This window comes from Eubalaena glacialis, unplaced genomic scaffold (genome assembly GCF_028564815.1).
Source record: "Eubalaena glacialis isolate mEubGla1 unplaced genomic scaffold, mEubGla1.1.hap2.+ XY scaffold_772, whole genome shotgun sequence".
In the NCBI taxonomy this organism is placed as follows: domain Eukaryota; kingdom Metazoa; phylum Chordata; class Mammalia; order Artiodactyla; family Balaenidae; genus Eubalaena; species Eubalaena glacialis.
Genome location: NW_026871673.1, coordinates 43,506 through 64,162, shown reverse-complemented (window position 1 = coordinate 64,162; position 20,657 = coordinate 43,506). Strand labels below are relative to the sequence as shown.

Below are 20,657 nucleotides of genomic sequence, written 5' to 3'. Positions count from 1 at the left end.
ATAAGTGTTCACCAGTCTGAGTCACCCACCCACCAGTTATGGGATTTGATTTTACTCTGATTGCGCCCCTCCTACCGTCTCATTGTGGCTTCTCCTTTGTCTTTCGATGAGAGGGTGTTAGAACACATCCCTGGACCCAGGGCAGTACGAAGTGTATTATGGTTAGACCCGAGGACTCAGCAGGCCCGTAACTTTGGTCTGTTCTCTCCTGTCTACCTGCCTACGTCTCCAGCTGTCAAGATTTGACAGTCGAACCAGCAGATGTGATGTGTTCAAAGCATTTGCTTCTGATGTCAGATAAGCTCCTTTCCCACATCTAATTTCTCTGTAAAGGCAGAATTGTTGTGTTATTATGTGTATTGTAATAATGCTGCTTAGACTTTTTAGGTTAGAAAACTGGTGGCTTGCCAAAGACCTCCCATATAGAAAATGTCAGTCTCTAGCACTGTCCCATGTGACTTGAGGGGCAAACCTAGATAATACCGGATGGTCACACGCTCTCTATTTCATTCCTGCCACAGGATTAGCTGTGTAAACCGGGAGGTCTGTAGGTTTACAGGTGGGTAGTAAATGCCCTGTTACCTGCTAAAGATGAGTATCCGTGATTTGCTCTAAGGCAGGGTTTCTCAACCAAGGCATTGACTTTTGGGGCCAGATAAACCTTTGCTGTGGTGTGTGAGTCCTGTGCATCGTAGAGTGTTTAGCAAGGTCCCGACCTCTACTCACTAGGTGCCCGTAACATTCCCCCTCTCTCCTCCCAGTTGTGACAACCAAAATCACCTTCAGACTTTTCCAAATGTCCCCTGGGGGGCACAGTTGCACTCAGTGAGAAGCAATGGACTCAAGGCTACCCATATTTTGAGGTAGACTTGACGTCCTGTTGTAAAAGACATACTCATTCTCCTGTTTTTATTTTGGAAATTAGATGCCACTGTTGATGATCCTTATTCAGATGTCTGTAATTAAGCTTAGTCAGACTACCCACTCACAGGTGGGACACTGAGACAGAGGGAAACAGCTTGTCCAAGTCACATGGCCACATCCCTTGCCTCCTAAGAAAACGTGTCACAAGTGAAAGCAAGCTGGCTCTTGTAATGTTGACAAGTCTTTTTTTTTTTAAACAAATGTGCCAGTTTTAGAGTTGTTCTTTGCCCTCTAACCTTTTGGAGGGCTTCCATAGCCTTCAAGCTTCTAAAGAAACGAACTGGGGCACTCTTTCCCAAGCAGGAAGCAGTTTCACTGGCAGTGTGTGAGAGGCCTTGGGGACTTGGAGGATGAACACTTGTCGAAACAGGGTTTATCCCGATATGCTAGAGTAAGGCTCGGTGTACCACACCGGTGTTATCAGGTGGTGTTGGTCAAATAAGTAGTACTACAGAGAGAATCTTACTTTAGTCAGTTTCAAGTTTTGAGGTCTCAGTATGTTTTTTAAAACAGGTATTAAATACATGCATTTGGTAAAACAGTACAAAAGGCTGTTTGGTACCTAGCAGCCAAAGAAAAACAATGTGGCTATTCCGTGCTGAGCTATGCTGTGAGCATTATCAAATAGATACTGGATTCTGAGGCCTTTGTTCAGGAACAAAAAAGAATATAAAATATCTCATTACCACAACTAAGGAGCTGGCCTGTGGCAACTAAGACCCGGCACAATTAACTAACTAACTAACTAACTAACTGACTATTTCTTAAAATCTCATTAATAGGTATTTAATCTGATTTTTTAAAATTTATTTATTTATTTAATTTATTTATTTTTGGCTGCGTTGGGTCTTCCTTGCTGCGTGTGTGCTTTCTCCAGTTGCGGTGAGCAGGGACTACTCTTCGTTGCGGTGCGTGGGCTTCTCATTGCGGTGGCTTCTCTTGTTGCGGAGCACGGGCTCTAGGCGCGCGGGCTTCAGTAGTTGGGGCACGAGGACTCAGTAGTTGTGGCTTTTGGGCTCTAGAGCGCAGGCTCAGTAGTTGTGGCGCACGGGCTTCATTGCTCCGCGGCGTGTGGGAACTTCCCGGACCAGGGCTTGAACCCTTGTCCCCTGCATTGGCAGGCGGATTCTTAACCACTGCGCCACCAGGGAAGCCCAGGCTCCAACCTTCTTAAAAATGTGTTCCTTCCACCTTCATGGAGCAGGCGTAGGGGATGGGGAGGAGTGAGAACTGGATTGGCAGGGGCCCGGTCGCAACCCCGGAAGGGGACGGGGGAGGATCTAAGAGGTGGCAGCGGGCCACAGTCGACCCCCAGTGACAGCTAACAGCTGCACTGCTGCCCCTTCCTGCCCCAGGACCTGAGCTCAGGTCCCGGGGCGGCTGGAGAAACGCACTGTTTTTGGTGAGATGCTCTTAACTTACTGTGTGGAGCTGCTCCGGCTGCCCCGGTGACCACACCCCTGCAGGGCCCTGTGCCCATCCTCCCTGCCCCCTGCCCAGGGCTCGGAGAACAGCAGTCTCTGTGGGGCAACCTGCTTCCAAGTCCTTCAGTGACCACGGAGGACTGGGAACGGGCTGGGCTGCTGGGGAGCTGGGGCATCCAACACCTGAGCTCAGCCCTGGGGGCTCACGTGAGGGCAGGGGCTGGGGGGTGCGGGCGGTGAGCGGAGGGGCCTCCAGCCGGCGTCAGCCTGGGCCCTGGACCCGGGGAAAGGCCTCCCCCTCTCAGTCCTGACCTGCCGCTCAGGAACCCTGTGGCCCACCAGCCCGAGGCCTGTGTCGCCCGCCACGGACTGCCCGGCACACGGCTGGGGTGCCAACGCCACACCTGGATTTTGCATGGGGACCATCTGGGGGCTCGGTGCACAGGAAGACGAGCAGCCCCCAGGCCCCGACACGCCCCTTCCATAGCCATCGAGAGGTGCCTGATGGAAGGCCGGCTGTGCTCCTTTTCAAGCCCCAGGGAATTCACACGAACAGCCCTCCCGGCCACGGGGTGCCTGCCCACCGGCTCTGGGCCTGCGACCAGCCCAGAACACAGAAGGCACCAAAGTGAGTGCAGGGAGCTGAGCCGGGGCTGCAGAAGGGCAGACACCACAGCCTGGTCCACAACCGACTGGCCTAGGGCGGGTGAGAACGGGCGGGCAGGCTGAGGGGAGGACAGAGCATGGCACGGCCTGCCCGCCTGGGCCACGGGGAGGAGGTCGGGGCGCCGCCCGCGCCCTCGCTCCGCTGCCTGGCGTCCTTTGTGGGGGCGAAGGGCCGGAGGCAGGGCTCCCGAGGAGCTCAAAGGCCAGGGAAGGACGCACGGGACGGTCCAGAGCCACCCTACCGCTCCAGTGGTGCAGCACCCTCTCTGAATTCCTACTGCCACCAAAACACATCCCTAAGGCCTTTGGGAAGAATCGCTAGGACCCAGGAAGGCAGCCCCTTGCTGTGGTCCAGACTTCGGCAGCTGCCGATGACCAGAGGGAGCCAGCCGGCCGGCCGTGAGCAGGAGGACGGGACACGGGGACAGGGACAGCCACAGCCGGGCTTCCCGCAGCTGTGCCCACCGCCAGAACGAGCTCCAGCCAATGACAGCCCCCGAGATGCCAAACAGTGACGGGCGAGAGGCCGTCAGGAAACTGACACCCCCTCACTGGAGAGCCTGCCCGGCCGGGGTGCGGGGCACCATCCCCGTCTGACCTTACCCCACAGCTCAGCCGTCTCCCAGTGACCCAGACGCGTCACCACGGCCCCAGGGCTGATCCCCGACCAAGGTCAGAACTCCCCCCAGTGTGACGGCCCCCATGCCACTCCTGTGGTGGAAGGGACGGCAGGCAGAGACCAGGAGTAGAGTCTTTTTATTAACGGCTGCGTTTTCAAAGAACCGTCTTGTTACCAGGAAAGCTCCCCAGGAAGGGATTGCATTAGTGCAACAAGGGGGAGCCTTGATGCCAGGCTCTCCAGACACTTGCAGGTGGAGACTTTTGGCCTAGGCCGGCCGCCAGGGACTCAGGGGCTGGGAGGACACGCGGCCCCTCCCCCGCCCCGACAGGGCGCTAAGGCACCCGGCCCGCCTGGGTGGGCAAAACCCCGTGCCTTCAGCAGGCCGGCGGCTTGCAGCCCTCAACCTGCAGCCCTTTGCTCAGGAGGAAGGCGTCCTGCGTGGGGTCACAACCCAGGAAGAGCTTCACCATGCCCTTGGCATCCTCGGAGCCCCCTGGCCTCAGAATGCAGCTTCTGTAGTCCATGGCAACCTGAGGAGAGGGGGCGGGGCTGCAGGAGGGTGGAGCACCCCCTTCACTGAGGGTGTGGGTGTGGCCACCTCTGCTGTGACTCAACAAAGGGCAGGGGAGCAGGGGGTCCAGGGCAGGGCCCTCAGAGCCTGGCAGGCCCAGGCGGGCGGCACAAGCATCTAGGCCCAGGCCAAGGACCTCCGTGTTGGTCTGCATGGCAGGCCGGCCTCTCACCTTGCCACTCAGGACGCCCTCCCGCTTGAAACGTGTGTGGAACGTGTCCGCGGAGTACACCTCGCTGCACAGGTAGCCATAGGACTGGGCGTCGTAGCTTCCTGGCAGGTGGCCGAAGGTCGCAAGCAGGTGGGTCCCTGGGACACACGCGGAGAGGCTCCTGCCCGGCCCCCTGGCCGCTCCGTGCCCCTTCCCCAGAGCGGGGGCCTCAAAGCAGCCCTGTCTGAGTCCCCTGCCACTAGAGGGAGTATTGGCCCAACACTTCTAGAAAACGGGGACCTTGCGGGCAACTCAGTGGAGGGACACAAATAAATTTTTGCCGACTTTCTGCTGAAGCTCACGAGGGTTCACCCCTAAGACTCTTACAAGGTCAGCTGCCCGAGGCTCCGAGGGATGAGTCAGGGCTCACCCTCCAGCACGGGGAGAGCGCGGGTTCCAGCGCTCACGAGGGAGTGAACTGCGTCTCCGCACCGACACGCACGGGCAAAGCTCGTCGACGCGTTCCATCCGGGGTATGAAGCCCTCTCCTGCCTCTTCCAGGCTCTCCAGAAAGCACGTGCAGATACGCCCACCCCACCCTCGGACTCCGCGGGCCACAGCTGCAGGGACCAGCCCAGGAACCGAGGCAGGAAGAGGCCAGAGGTCAGCGGGCCTCGGCCAGAGCCCGTCAGTCGGTCCCCCTTCACACACCACCAGAGGATCCTCTTGACCTGGGCAGTAGCCGCCAACCGACTGCTAAGGTGGGCCCGGCGCGCACTTGGCTACCTGGTGTGGCTGGGACCCCGAGGATCTCCTGGCAGAGGCGGGCATTCTCCTGGGCCGGGTCCACGGGCGTCTGCGTGTGCAGGGCCTGGTCCACCTTGGCCAGGACGATCTGGCGCAGGTTGAAGAGGCCTGGAGGGCGGGAGGAAGGAGGCGGGGGGCTGGCACTGTGTGCAGGCCGCGCTTTCCAGCCGGGCGGTCCGGGAGCCCCTTTCCTTTCCCTCGGCTCGACCGCACCGGGGTTGGCCAGCCGGGACTTGATGAGTTGGCCAGCAGCTCCGGGGGATGGCGCTGCCCGTGCCCCACCGAGACTGGCAGCAACGCCAGGGCTTCACAGGGCGCGGTGCTCCCGGCCCCAGAGCCTTCCCTCTGGTTCTCATCACCGGCTGTCACCAGAGTCGCAGGCAACGTGCCTTTCTCGTCGTTTGTCTTTTTTCCGGCCCTCAGCCACGCAAAGGTGTGAAGCCCTGACACTCGCTGCCACGTGGATGCACCCTGAGAACACGATGCTCAGCGAGAGAAGTCAGGCACAGAAGGGCACACAGGGTGTGACCCCACTGAGGGGACGCGTCCAGAACAGGTAGATCCACAGTGTCAGAGTGGGTTCCTGGTTGTCAGGGGCAGGGGAGGGGAGGGAATGATCACTAAGGGCGTGAGGGACATTTTTGGGGTGAGGGAAATGTTCCAAAGCAGGGCAGTAGTGATGGCTGCACAGCTCAGTAAAGTGTCCCCACGCGCTCCGGTGCAGCCTGTGAGAGCATCGCTCTCAGGACGAAGGGCTGACCGCAGGAAGACTGAACGAGCACTGGGTCCTGGGCCCAGACGCTCAGCTGGGGACCCCCCCCGCCGTGGGGAAGTCACTGGGACTTGCTGAGCCTCCACCGAGACTGGCAGCAGCCCCAGGGCCTCACAGGGCGCGGCGCTCCCGGCCCCAGAGCCTACCCTCTGGTTCTCATCACCGCCTGTCACCAGACTTGCATGCAACGTTCCTTTCTTTTCTTTTGTCTTTTTAAAGGCAACTCTTGAATACATGTATTTAACATGCAGGGAACCAGTCCTGACTCCTTGATCTGCGGCTTCCAGCCTCCAGAGTCTCGAGGACATCCACTTCAGTTGTTTTTGCGCCCAGTGCGTGGGGTTTGATGCTGGAAACTGACACTGAGGGCGTCACCACGTGCGGGGTGACATCAGCGGAAGAATCCCGTGGCGAGGGCCTGCCTGAGGACCACGGGAGAGCCCGGGCCCTCCCCGCCCCCTGCCTGCAGCCCCGCGCCCGCACCCACCTGGGAGCGGAGCTGGTGCATCACTTGCCAGAACTCATGGAAGTAGGTCTCCAGCTCATCATGCTGCAACAGGGAGGGCGGGTTGGGCGTAGGCTTGGTGAAGTTGGCCACCATGGCCGCGATGGCTATCTGGCGCCTCCCATCCTGCTGCAGGCAGCCCGGCTGCAGGCCAAAGCAGGCCATGTGCCCGGACTTCCCTTCCCTGGGGAGGGACGCGGGTGAGGCCCCGCTTCCACAGAGGAGCCCCGGCCCACGGCCGACAGGTTCCCCCCCGCATGCACCGAGGGTAGAGGTCCAGGTAGAACTTGCCGATGGATGACCTTGCCCGTGGCCGCGTCCCGGACCGTGTAGAGCTTCACATGTTCGTGACACATGTTGGCGCCCTCCTCCAGGTCGAAGGTCAGCCCCAGCAGCTCCTGGGAGATGCCCAGCCGCCCGCGCGTGACCACCTGCATGGGGAAGGACTCATTGAGCAGGTACTGGTCCACGTGGTAGCGCGTTTCCTCCCCCTGGTTCATGTAGTAGCACAGGTCCTAGACGTTGATGGGCCCGTCAAAGTGCAGGCCCCGCCTCTGGCACTCGGCCTTCTTTCGCTCCAGGATCACGGCCGCTCCTGCTCCCCGAGGGGCTTCAGCTTCTGGGCCAGCTCATCTGCGGGCGGAGGGGAGAGGCTCGGCTATGTCCCTGGGGCAGCCTCCCAGCCGCCACCCACCCCACGCCCCTCGAGGCAGAATGAAGGGTTGGGGAAGGCGACCCCCAAGGGCTGACACAGTGGGGTCTCAGGCAGCACCACGTCCAGTCAAGGTCCGCCTGACCCCTGTCCCCACTGGGACTCGGGGAGGCGAGGTTACCTAGGAAAGTGGCCACCACCTGGCTGGTCTTGGCCATGTTCGTCTCCAGCACGGAGTCGGCACGCGTGCTGAACCCCAGCAGGCGGGACTTCTGAGCCTGCAGCCTCACCAGCTCCCCGAGGATCGCGCAGTTCTCCTGGAACCCAGAGACGGCCAGCGCTGGGGACCGTGGGCCACGCCCTCGCCACGGGCCCCGGGCCAGGTCTCTGCGGGCGGGCAGGGCTCTCAGGCCACTGGCAGGCACAGCCAATCCCCCTCCGTCCTCCTCCTGGCCCGGATTTCTAGACACTTTGGTGCTGTCCTAACACGTGGTCTTTATGAACACAGGTCCTTTTGGAACCAGAAAGGGCGTGAACCGTGATGAGCTCTAAGGCCAAGGGCAGGAAGAAATGTGACCAGGCTCTCCAGGAGCCACCCAGGGGCCTCCCCGGGCTCAACAATACAAACTCGGCTGCCGTGCAGACAGCAGCTCATCCCCACGGCGCCCGAACACCCAGCCCCTGGACGGCGAGACGCCTGTTGCTGCAGGTGGCCCGGGGCTGGCTGGTGAGGCCCGGCCCCAGGCGTACGCCACCTTCTCTGGGGCCACCTCTCCCGCTCTGCGGTGGGGTTCTCCTGGGAGCCCCCAGTCACCACAGGACCAACGTGGCCTGTCTGCAGCCCAAGATGGTGGGGACACAGGACTGTCCCCCGTGCCCCCCACATCACCCGCGAGGCCGAGCAAGCAGCAGTGGTGTCTGCGGGGAAGATGAAGGGCTCATGCACAGCCCCCATCTACTGAAGATGCTGAACGGGAGAAGCACAGACTGCAGCCACACGCGGTATGGACCAAACGCAAGTGTCCTTGCAGGAACCGATGTCTGAATGTCAAGGCCGTACCCGGGCCACACTGAGAAGGCCCAGACCCCACGCAAGGCACAGAGAGGGGATGGGGGGAACATGTGCGAATCTGAGCTCATCGGGCATCACCCCAGAAGGAGAGGGAGAAGGAGAGGGAGAGGGAGAGGGAGAGAGCCAGAAGGAGATACGGAGGGAGAGGGAGAGAGAGGGAGGTACAGACGTCTCTCCCTTCCCTGGGGGTTCTCTAGTGCAGCCAAGGCTGAAAACCACTGCATTTCGGGAGATGGGTCCTCGTGGAAAAGTTAAATAGTAGCTCATGGCATTATCGACACATATTAAAAAGGCCCCAAATCTTGGGGAGTCAGGGAGGGGAGCTGGCGGCTGCCTCGTAAACGAGGAGAGATTGGGCGTCAGAGGAGGTGCCTGTGCAGCCCGCCGCCGCCGCAGCCGCCCAGGGCCCCGCAGACTTCATCTCCCAGCTGTGGTCCCGGGCTGGAAGGCAGCGGGGAGGTCAAGCTGTCCAAGCATCAACGTTGACTTCAGGGCTGATCTAAAAGGCGCCTGGTGTTTGTTGAAGCAGAAAAAAGAGAAAGCACTGGGGAGAGGATGGGAGGGGGAGGGAGCCCCCATCAGCCCTTCTCCCTCTCTCCCTCTCTGTCTCCCTCTCTCCCTCCTTCCCTCCCTCCCTCTACCTCCCTGCTTCTCACTCTCACTCTTCCTCCATCTCTCCCTTTGCCTCTCTCCCTCCCTCTCTCCCTCTCCCTCTTTCCCTCCCTCTCCCCCTCCCTCTCCCGCTCCCTCTCCCTCTCCCGCTCCCTCCACCGCCTTCCCTCTCTGGAGAGGGAAGGCGGTGGAGGGAGCAAGGCGGTGGAGGGAGGGGGAGAGGGAGAGGGAGCAGAAGAGGGAGGGGGAGAGGGAGAGAGGGGGAGAGGGAGAGAGGGATAGAGGGAGGGAAAGAAAGACAAAGACGTCTCTCTCTCCCTCCCTCTCTCCCTCTCTCCCTCCCTCTCTCCCTCGCTCCCTCTCCTCCCTCTCCCTCTCCCTCCGTCTCTCCATCTCCCTCCGTCTCTCCATCTCCCTCACTCCCTCCCAGAGACAGAGGAAGAGGCAGAGACAAGGGAGAGGGAGAGAGGGAGAAGGAGAGGGGGGAGAGAGGGAGAGAGAGAGAGGTCTCTTCCTCCCTCCCTTTCCCTCTCTCCTTCTTCTATCCCTCTCTCCCTCTTCCCTCTCCCTCTCCATCTCTCCCCCCTCTCTGTGCCCCTCTCCCTTGTTTCTGCCTCTCCCTCCATCTCTCCCTCTCTGAGAGGGAGTGAGGGAGAGGGAGAGACGGAGGGAGAGGGAGAGGGAGAGACGGAGGGAGAGGGAGAGACAGAGGGAGGGAGAGGGAGAGGGAGGGAGGGAGAGAGAGAGGGAGGGAGGGAGGGAGAGGGAGGGAGGGAGAGGGAAAGAGGAAGGGAAAGGGCGAGGGACGGAGAGGGAGGGAGGGCGAGACATCTCTCCCTCTCCCTCTCCCTCCACCTCCCTCTCTCCCTCTCCCTCCCTTCCTCTCCCTCTCCTAGAGGGAGGGAGGGAGAGGGAGAGACAGAGGGAGAGGAGAGGGAGGGAGCGAAGGAGAGGGGGAGTCGGAGAAGGAGGTCGGGAGAGGGAGAAGAAGAGAGGGTGCCTGCTTCCCTCTCTGTCTCCCTCCCTCCCTCTCCGTGTCCCTCTCTCCCCCCTCTCCCTCTCCCTCTCCCTCTCCCTCTGTCTCTCTGTCTCTGGGAGGGAGAGAGGGAGAGAGGGAGAGGGAGAGGGAGAAGGAGGGAAAGTGATGGAGGGAGGGAGAGGGAGAGGGTGAGGGAGAGAAGGAGAGAAGGAGGAGAGAGGGAGAGGGAGGGAGGAAGAGACCTCTCTCTTTCTCCCTCTCTCCCCCCTCCTTCTCCCTCTCCTTCTCTCCCTCTCCGTTGTCTCTGCCTCTCCCTCCGGCTCTCCCTCTCTGGGAGGGGGTGAGGGAGATGGAGAGCCGGAGGGAGAGGGAAAGGGAGGAGAGGGAGGGAGGGAGAGGGATAGAGGGAGGGAGGGAGAGAAGGAGGAGAGAGGAAGAGGGAGGGAGGAAGAGACATCTCTCTCTCTCTCTCCCCCCTCCCTCTCCCTCTCCCTCTCCCCCTCTCCCTGGTCTCTGCCTCTCCCTCCGACTCTCCCTCTCTGGGAGGGAGTGAGGGAGATGGAGAGACGGAGGGAGAGGGAGAGTTAGAGGGAGAGGGAGGGAGGGAGAGGGAGAGAGGGAGGGAGAGAGGGAGAGAGGGAGGGAGGGAGAGACGTCTTTGTCTTTCTTTCCCTCCCTCTATCCCTCTCTCCCTCTCCCTCTCCCCCTCCCTCTCCTGCTCTCTCTCCCTCTCCCTCCACCTCCTTCCCTCTCCAGAGAGGGAAGGAGGTGGAGGGAGAGGGAGGGGGAGGGACAGAGGGAGAGGGAAAGAGGTAGAGGCAGAGCGGAACACGGAAACAAGGACAGGGAAACAGGCACAGGGAGAGAGGCAGGGACAGAGGGAGAGGAGAGGGAAGAGGGAGAGGAAAGAAGGAGAGAAAAGAGGGAGAGGGAAGAGGTAGAGGACAGAGGCAGAGGAAAGAGGTAGAGGGAGAGAGGGAAGAGGGAGAGGGAGAGAGGGAGAGGAAAGAGAGAGGGAGGGAGAGAGGGAGAGAGAGAGAGGGAGAGGGAAAGAGGTAGAGGGAGAGCAGAACAGGGAAAGAGGGACAGGGAGAGAGGGAGGGAGAGAGAGGGAGAGGGAAAGAGGTAGAGGGAGAGCGGAACAGGGAAAGAGAGGGAGGGAGAGAGGGAGGAGAGGAAGCAGGGAGAAAAGAGAGAAAGAACACACCATCTACATTTCTGTCAAATGACACCGGGGATCCTTACACAACCAGGAGAAAATGATACAGGGAGGCTCTTTCTCAGCTGGAACTGGAACTGCATAGGGGGCCAAACACCACCAGGCTGGCCACACATGTCCAGCCGCCGCTCCAGCCCCGTCAGCCTTGAGTCCGGTCACCAGGGCTCTGAGTGTCTGCTCCAGGGAGCTGGGGTTCACCCTCTCACCGGGGAGGCCGGGCCAAGACAGCAGGGCCCCGGGCTGGACACATAGGGGGAAAAGCATCCCCACAGGACAGCTTGTGCGAGCAGATTCAGCTGCCAGATTCTAGAGGCCCGGGACCACCCTGTGGCCCGTGAAACCCAGGAGCCACGAGGGTCTTGCATCGTGATTCCTGTCCGTTGGACTGTAAAGTTTATGTAGGGAATCTTGGAAACAGTGGTAACAAGGCTGAACTGGAACGAGCTTTAGGCTATCATGGACCACTCTGCAGTGTGTGGGTTGCTAAAAACCCTCCCGGCTTCGCTCTTGTTGAATGTGAAGATCCCCGAGATGCAGCCGATGCTGTCCGAGAACTAGATGGGAGAACACTATGTGGCTGCCGAGTAAGAGTGGACCTGTCGAATGGGGAAAAGAGAAGTCGAAATCGTGACCGCCTCCTTCTTGGGGTCGTCGCCCTCGAGATGATTATCGGAGGAGGAGTCCTCCACCTCCCACACATCTCCAAGATGGAGAGCCTTCTCGGTCAGCCAGAGCAGGTCCCTTTCTAGATATAGGAGAAGAGAGAGATCCCTGTCCCAGGAGAGAAATCACAAGCCGTCCCGATCTTTCTCTAGGTCTCCTAGCCGATCTAGGTCAAATGAAAGGAAATAGAAGACCACTTTGCAAGAGGAGTGGTGTACAGGCAATAACTTCATTTGACAGGAGTATGTACAGAAAATTCAAGTTTTGTTTGAGACTTCCGAAGCTTGGTGCACTTTTTAAATGTTTTAGTTGTACACATTTGTTTGTCTCTTGGGACAGTGACCCATAAAGGTGTCATTCTCTATGGTTTGAAATGGGTCCTATGAGGCATGTAATATGAAGAATTGTTACCTTACAATGTTCCCTTAAGCAAAATTGAATTTGCTTTGAATTTTTGGTCTTGCCTAGACTGATAATAAAACTCTAACTCCTGCCCACCTAAAGTGTGATGTTTACTATTATGGAAACAACACTGGCAAACATTGAAAAGACTTTCCGTAGCTGGGATATGGTATGCAGCTGTAGTTAAGCAAGCAGTCTTTAAAAGGTGCTGTGAACACAAGCCAGCAGGTGAAAATGAAAGCCGCACCCTTCCCCTAGATTAGAGGTTTAAAAATTCCACTAGTCTTCACACCAGACAAGAGGTCGTCCAGGGAGTTTAGAATCTAAGAAGTTTCAAGGAAGTTAGTTTACCTTTGAGTGAGGTCATAAGTCCCCTCTGTGATTGCTGTACATGAATACATAGCTCTTTGTAATCTTTTTTGGAAATTTGAGATTATCAAGATACCAATGTCCTGCCAGATTAAGAGTATTTAGAGCTGAACTTTGAGTTACTGTGGAATTTTTTTTTTTCATGCTGTCATTTGTAATATGTTTTGTGAGAATCCTTGGGATTAAAGTTTTGGTTGCAAAAGAAAAGAAGAAAAGAATCCGCCTGCCAATGCAGGGGACACAGGTTCAAGCCCTGGTCCGGGAAGATCCCAGGTGCCGCAGATCAACTAAGCCCGTGGGCCACAACTACAGAGCCTGCGCTCTAGATCCTGGGAGCCAGAACTACTGAGCCCCCGTGCCACAACTACAGAAGCCCGCACGCAACGAAGACCCAACGCAGCAAGAAAAAAAAAAAAAAAAAAAAGACGATACTGGCCAGGTGATCAAGGGTAAAATCATTTGTCATAAGTCCCGTTGATGGTGTGTATCCTTGATGTGACCTGAGGAGAATGGCATTTTTATCTCTGTCTGGATCTTCCGCCCCAAACCCCATAACTCCAGACCAACCATAAGAAAACATCAGAAAACAAACAGACAAACAAATTGAGGGACAAAATACCTGACCAGTCCTCCTCAAAACTTTCAAGGTATCAAAACCCAGGGACGTCTGAGAAATGTCCCAGCCCAGAGGAGACTGGCACAGAAAAAGGATGTTAGGGGAAAACTAGGGAAATTCTAATGAAGTGTGGACTTTAGTTAATAACAATGTATCCATCTTGGTTCCTTAGTTGGATAAACATGTCATACTAAGGTACTAACATGTTGGAAATAGGGGTACTGGGTCAGCGTCCACGGCACTCGACACTCTGTACAGATCTTTGCAACTTTTTTGTAACTCTAAGCTATTCTAAAATTAAGCGAGTACTGAACAGAGATAAGAATGTGATTTCCCTGATTTGAACATGCCTGAGTTTCTTTTCATGGTCACATTTTTGCTCTCTGGATGTGTCTTGGAATCAGTAGCAAAGGAGAGTTGCCAGCCCCTGGAAAGATGTGGGTGGTTTGCAGGTGGCTTGCTCTGGAGCTGAAGAGCACGGTGGGAAGTCTGCAGCCTCGGGCTGCACTTAGAACCATGGGAGGGGATGGGCCAGCTCAGTTAGGGATGGAACCTATAAATAAACCTTTTTTCTTTTCCATTATGGCTTATCACAGGATATTGAATATAGTTCCCTGTGCTAGACAGTAGGATGTTGTAGTTTATCCATCCTATATTTAATAGTTTGCATCTGCTCACCCCAAACTCCCAATCCAACCCTCCCTCACTCTTTCTCCCCCTTGGCAACCACAAGTCTGTTCTCTATGTCTGTGAGTCTGTTTTTGTTTCGTAGACGAGTTCATTTGTGTCGTATTTTAGATTTCACATATAAGTGAGATCATAGGCTATTTGTCTTTCTCTTCTGACTTACTTCACTTAGTATGATAATCTCTAGGTCCATCCACATTGTTGCAAATAGCATTATTTCATTCTTTTTATGGCTGAATAATATTCCATTGTATATATGTACCACATCTTCTTTATCCATTCATCCATCAGTGGACATTTAGGTAGCTTCCATGTCTTGGCTATTGTAAATAGTGCTGCAATGAACATTGGGGTGCATGTATCTTTTCTTTCTTTTTTTTTTCTTTCTTCCTTCCTTTCTTTCTTCCTCCCTTTCTTTCTTCCTTTCTTTCTTCCTGTCTTCCTTTCTTCCTTTCTTTCTTTCTTCCTTCCTTCCTTCCTTTCTTTCTTTTTCTTTCTTTCCTTCTCTCTCTCTCTCTCTCCCTCTCTCTCTTTCTCTTTCTCTCTTTCTTTCTTTCTTTGTTTTTTGTCACACGGCATGTGAGATCTTAGTTCCCTGACCAGAGATGGAACCCATGCCCCCTGCACTGGAAGCACGGAGTCTTAACCACTGGACCACTAGGGAGATCCCAGGGGTGTATGTATCGTTTTGAATTAGAGTTTTCTCCGGATCTATGCCCAGGAGTGGAATTGCGGGACCCTATGGCAGCTGTATCTGTTCCTGCACGTCTCACATCAACCACCTGCACTCCAATCCTTGCTCCCAACGTCATCTTCGGGGAACCCAACCTGCGACAGGGACCTTGACAAGAAGAAATGGCTCAGGGAAAAGCTACCTGCACAGGGAGGAGATAGAGGCCATCGCCCCTGGGGTGCGGCGGGGAGAGTGGGCACAGAGATTTGTCGTTTCACCCCCGATACTCACCTCAGCCCTCCTGGCTGCCCCACTCTAGGTCACCTCGGGATACAGAGGTGACCCGGTTAGAGTCCCTGCCTGTGCAGGAATCTGGGGGCACCAGCGGGTCTGAATCATATTAGTGCAGGGTCTCCCCCGCGGCACTGGGGTTATTCGGGGCGGGTCATCCTCCGCTGAGGGCCCCTCCTGGGCACTGTGTGGGGTTTAGCAGCATCCCTGGCGGCACCCATTTGATTCCAGGGGCCCCTCCCCCCCCCAGTTGTGACAACCACAGATTTTCCCCACACATCACGGAAGAACTGGGTGAGGCGGGGGCAGGATGGCCCTGGGCGAGGACAGCTGTGTTGAAGCAACCAGCCTGGCCCAGGGCAAGGTCTGCCCCAATCCCGTCAGCGCCTGCATTTAGAACTGCCCCTTTCCTCTCCCACCTCCCCTGCCCTGCAGTGGTCTCCGAGACATCATCCCCATGTAATAAATCACACCTTCTCAGTTTACTGTTTGCTGCCCTCGCTAGAACGTGAGCTCTTTGAGGACAGGGATGCTGTTATGTCCCCAGCACCTAGAAGAGTGTCTGCTGTGTAGTAGATGCTTCATAAATACTTGCTGAATAAAGGAGTTGAATAAAGGGATGAGTGGATGAATGAATGAAGGTTACAGTGGGAGGAGGGGGGAGATTCCCTTTCTGGCTCTCGGGGGTTGGGAGATCAAGTGAAAGATCTGTCCTAAACAGGCTGACCAGCCTTCTGGGGTTGCCCGGGACTGAGGGTTTCCCCAGAGTTCCAGCGCTCAAACCTGAGCGGTCCTGGGCAAACTGGGGGCGGGTGTTGGTCACCCTATCTAAACACAGTAACAATGCCAGCTGCAATAGCAATGGCCAATGACCTCTACGGTCTTATTGACCATGCACAGTTCTTTACCTGGCAGGGAAGGGTGGGCCGGGATTGGAATTCTGGTGATCCAGGGCGGGTGAGGGCACACCCCGGGCTTGTGTAGGGGAGTCCAGGAAGGTTCTGGAGGAAGTGACAGTGACACAGGGGGGAGGGAGGAGTAGTCTAAGGAAGAACGTCCCACATGACAACGTGTGCCAATGGCCCTGGGCCCAAGGTCACACCTGACCAGGGCTTGCTTTTTTTTTTTTTCTAATTCACTTTTTCCCACATGGATATGCAATTGTCCTAATGCCATTTATCGAAAACTCCTTAATTTCCCCACTTTCTGTCGTATCAAGTTCTCATATATCTGTTTCTGGACCTTTATTCTATACCATAGAGCTATACGTCCCATCCTTGCACCACTAGGGCTGTTTCATCACTATAACTTTATTTTTTATTCGTTTATATTTTTTGGCCGTGCCATGCGGCATGTGGGATCTTATTTCCCTGACCAGGGATCGAACCCGCGCCCCCTGCAGTGGAAGCTCGGAGTCTTAATCACTGGGCCTCCAGGGAAGTCCCCAGGGCTTGCTTTGACATCCATCGAATGGTGGCAGGTGGGCACGGGGAGCAGCTGTCTGTGAGCCATCCTGTGTAGAAATGCAGGGTGGAGGGGAGGACAGATGGAGCGAGAGGGGAAGAAGCGGAGGAGGGAGGGAGGGCGGGCGAGAGACAGACAGAGCATGAAAGCTGAAAATAGCTCCTAGTGCCGGGAGCCTTGGAGCCAGAGCCTGGGAGCCAGGGTGACTGGCTCTCCTCCCTGGTGTGTGTGTGTTGCGGGGGGGGGGCGGGGGTGGCTCTGGGCTTCTCAGGCTGGGAATGGGGTGCACGGAGCAGGGACCCTTCTCTCTGGGACCTCGTGGGCCATCCTCAGCTCACAAAGCTGAGCCACTCCTGGCCCTACGAGTGGGGGGCTTATCCTCCCTGTCCCCTGGATCACACCCCCTCACACACAACTTCCCCGTGTGTGTTCCCAGCAACCAAGAGAATCTGTTTTTAAAAGATTTGGGGGAGGGGGGTAACCATACAAACAAGAGCAGAATGGATACTTTTGCAGAATGTGAATGGCTCTGTGTAAGCCCACCCCCAGGGTAACCACAGTCCTGACCTCTAACACCCTTGACGAGTCAGCCTTGGTCTGGGCTTGCGGACCCACGGAAGCTTCCTCATCCCCTCCTTCAGCTCCCGTCTCCCCCTTGGCGTCTTTGTGAGACGCACCCGGGGAAGTGGGACTGCTAGGCTGTACTGCTGCTAGAACTCCACCTGGGCTCCACCAGGCTCCAGCCCCCCGCCCTGTGCACCTCTCTGACCCTGAGGCACCTCAACTGGTAGGAGCCGCATCACCTTCCCTCCTGGGACTTGTGACACTTAAGGGAGACACCGAAAGGACAAGCTTTTGGCTCCCTGGCTGGCAAAGAGCAGGTGCTCAATTGTCATAAGTGTCCGTATCAGTGAGGGTTCTCCAGACAAACAGAATCCATAGGGTGTGTGTGTGTATATACACACACACGTACATATGTACACGCATACAAAAATATACAGCTGTGTATATATGCAGTATGCATACACACATATACACATAGAGTATATACAATACACACATATATACACACAGATAAAATGCATAGTTTGTATATATACAGTATGTATACACACATATACACATAATACATACAATACACACATACATATACACTATACATACACACATATAAAATGCATAGTTTGTATATATACAGTATGTACACATACGTATAACATATGCAATATACACACCTAGGTACATATATATCATACATATATACACACATACAAAGATATTTAGGTGTGTATATAGACAGTATACATACATACACATATAATATATGCAATACATACACGTACATACATATAGACACACATATACACCTACATATAAAAGCATATAGCATAAAAATATATATGTACTGTATATATAAATTCATCGTATATATACATACATATATCATATGTATAAGATATATACATATATACAATGTATACACACACATACACACCTATATGTAAATATGCGCATGTACATACACATATAAATACATACGCAAGTGTGTATATAATAGTATATACATATATACATATAATACCTAGAAACGTATACACATACAGGTATACAACATATATACACACCTATATATAAATATACACTGTATACATACATACAGTGTACATATACTGTATATATACACACCCATATATCAATATATGGGTGTGTGTATAAATACAGCATGTTCATATTTATAATATGTATACTATATATATACACATACATACATGTATACGATATATACACACAAATATATAGGCTTGTATGTATACTGTATATAGTACTTACACATATACTACAAACGCACGCACATATCAACATATGTGTATACATATATATAATATGTATACACACATATACAAATTAATAGGCTTGTATATATTCAGTATTTTTACATATATAGTTTTGTTTTAAGGAGTTGACTCATGTGACCGTGAGGCAGGCAAGTCAGGGCAGGACTCTGGGCTGGAGACACAGGGAAGAGCTGATGTCCCAAGGCCATTGGAGGAACAGTTCCCTCTTTCTTCGGAACCTCATTTTTCTCTCCAGTCCTTCAACTGATGGACGAGGCCCACCCACGCCGCGGCATTGACAATCGCCTTTACCCAAAGTGGACCAATTTCAGTGTTCATCTCTTCTGAAAAATACCTTCCTGGCCACATCTGGAATAATGTTTGTGGTTGCCGGGGCCCCACGCAGTGCGCACATGAGATTAACCATCCCCGTGGCGATGATGACACTTGATTTTCTCCCTTGACCATTGTCACTACTATTCCAATTAAAATGGCAGCGCCATGAGGGCAGGGCATTTCCTTTTTTGCCAGTGCTGAGCGTCCAGGGTCTGGTGCCTAGCATAGGCTAAATACACGGCATTTTTGTGAACAGAAGCCGGGATTCCGGCTGTCATATTTAATGAGGAATTATAGTCTTATTATTGGGGGTGTGTGTGTGTGTGTCACGGTACGTCAAGGGCGGGAGTCGAACCCGCCACTGCAGGCCCCGAGGGGTCTCCCCGGGTCCCCACTTCGGGCCGGTGGGGGTGGCCGGGGGCAGCCGAAGACGTCCGTGCGTGCGTGCGTGCGTACGTGAGAGCGGGCGAGGCCACGGGGCGGGTGGCGCGCGCGCCGCGAGTGAGTGGTTCAGCCCGGCCCCGGCTCATTGTGCTCGCCTCACGCCGGCCCGAGTTGGCGGCAGCGCTGGAGGTCCCGGGCCTGTGACCACAAAGAGGGAGCCGGGGGCCAGACGGGAGCGCGGCGGCGGCCCCGGCTGAGGCCCAGGCCAGGCCCCCTCCCCTCAGCCGCCAGCCCGCCCGCCTGACCCGCCCCCGCCGGCGGGCGTCCCGCCCCTCCCCCAACCGCCAGACTAGCCTGGTGCGGGGGCCGCGCGCGAAGACGTGGGGGAGAAGTTGGAGCTGAAGCTGGAGTCGTCCGTGGGGGCCGAGCCCGCCGTCTACGCGTGGCCGCTGCCGGTCTACGTGAGTGCCGCCCGTCCCCTCTTCCCGGACCCACGCCCCTCTTCCCCCACGGCGCGCGCTGAGCCCACCGAGAAACGGAGCGACTCGAGTCGCCAGACCCTCTTTGGAGCCCCCCTTCCCGCCCCGCCGTGGTTCTCCGCGGCCGTTTCCAGCCCCCGCGCGCAGGGTGGGCAGAGGGGAGCCGGGGCCGGCCGGGGGCGCAGACTCGGCCGCGGGGACCCCGCGCTTCCGAGGGGCGCCCGAGCCGGGCTGCCGTTGGCTCTGTAGGGCTGGGGACCCCGGTCCCCCCGGGCCTGGACTGCCGGCGGGCTTGCCCTTCCGTCCTTTATGATCTGACATGTAGGGTTTCTTTTTCCTGGTGGTTTATTCTTAGCGCTGTCAACGTGCTTAGCTTTTTTATTTTTGAGGACACCCTTTCCTTCCTCTTTCCAGTTTTTTGTGTTTTTGTTTTGTTTTAGTTAGGCATTTTGTCCCTCTGATCTTGAGTGGGTGGGCTGGCTGGACCCTTGGAGAGGAGGCGTTGTCTCCCCTAATTTGAGTGGGTGGGCTGGCTGGACCCTTGGAGAGGAGGCATCCTGTCCCCTGATCTTGAGTGGCCTTTGGAAAATGACACGCCGAACGGACATTTACACAGGCGTCCGGTGATTCCAGAAATGCAGGGTGTCCGGGCAGGTGGGCGCCCGGCCTCTCGTCCCCCGTGGCGGCGTGGTGCGCGTGTTCTTGTCTCAGGGTGTACGCTTGGGCCCTGCAGCCCACCTTCGGGAGGGAAAGCGCAGCGGGCGCCTTGGGCCGGCGCCTTTGGGGCGCCGTTTCGTGCGCTCGGCTTGCGGGGGACCGGCCTCCAGGGGACCCGGCGGGCTCCGTGTGTGTCAGTTTGTGGAAACTGTGTCGCGGCCGGGGGCGGGTCGGGACGCTGGGACCGCCTGGGAGCCGTTGTTGACTCCGGTCCCCGGTTCTCCGCAGTTCTCCGAGGTCGGAGGGTTTCCAGCCCGCCACTGCGCACTGGTGCTTTCTATTTTTGCTCTTCCTGTGCCCAGAGGCGCGGCTGAGTTGTGCACCCATCCCTCACTCTCCGTGTCCCTCTTCCTTTATTGTCTGGTTACTCGCTGGTACTTTCCTCCCTCCCATTTTATCACTATCTGTGAGTTTTATTAACATGACGTTTACTCCCTCTTTTAAATTAATAATGAAGTAAACTGTGAAATGGTACTTTTATCTTTAATGGCTGATGCTGTAGAAGTGACAAATGCAATGCAAGCATCTTTGCCTAACTTGACTCCTGTCATGCATCTCAGTAGTGTCTCTGTGACAGGACTTGAAATGATAGCACCCACATCTCTTGCAGCTCATTCACACTGAAAGGATATAATCATCGGTTTGCTATCACAGCCACTTGCCCAGCTCAGACTGTGATGTCACAAACCAAAGATGATTCTCTCTCAGCAGGAAGAAGCTGGAGAGATGACTCTCCATGATGAACCATCAGCCTTATTCAACTTT

General features: G+C 55.7%; 1 long non-coding RNA gene and 2 pseudogenes across 1 annotated transcript in view; 2 read left to right on the top strand and 1 right to left on the bottom strand.

The window, feature by feature from the left end:
- Window positions 1–4,010: 4,010 nt before the first annotated feature.
- On the bottom strand, window positions 4,011–11,226 carry LOC133083832 (thimet oligopeptidase-like; annotated as a pseudogene).
- An 88-nt stretch (window positions 11,227–11,314) lies between these two features.
- Window positions 11,315–12,129, top strand: LOC133083834 (serine/arginine-rich splicing factor 3-like; annotated as a pseudogene).
- A 6,692-nt stretch (window positions 12,130–18,821) lies between these two features.
- The window catches only part of LOC133083833 (uncharacterized), a 45,062-nt gene continuing 43,226 nt past the window's right edge, over window positions 18,822–20,657 (top strand). The window contains exon 1 of the long non-coding RNA XR_009699303.1: window positions 18,822–19,157. This is a non-coding gene — a long non-coding RNA (uncharacterized LOC133083833). The remainder of the gene's footprint in view (window positions 19,158–20,657) is intronic.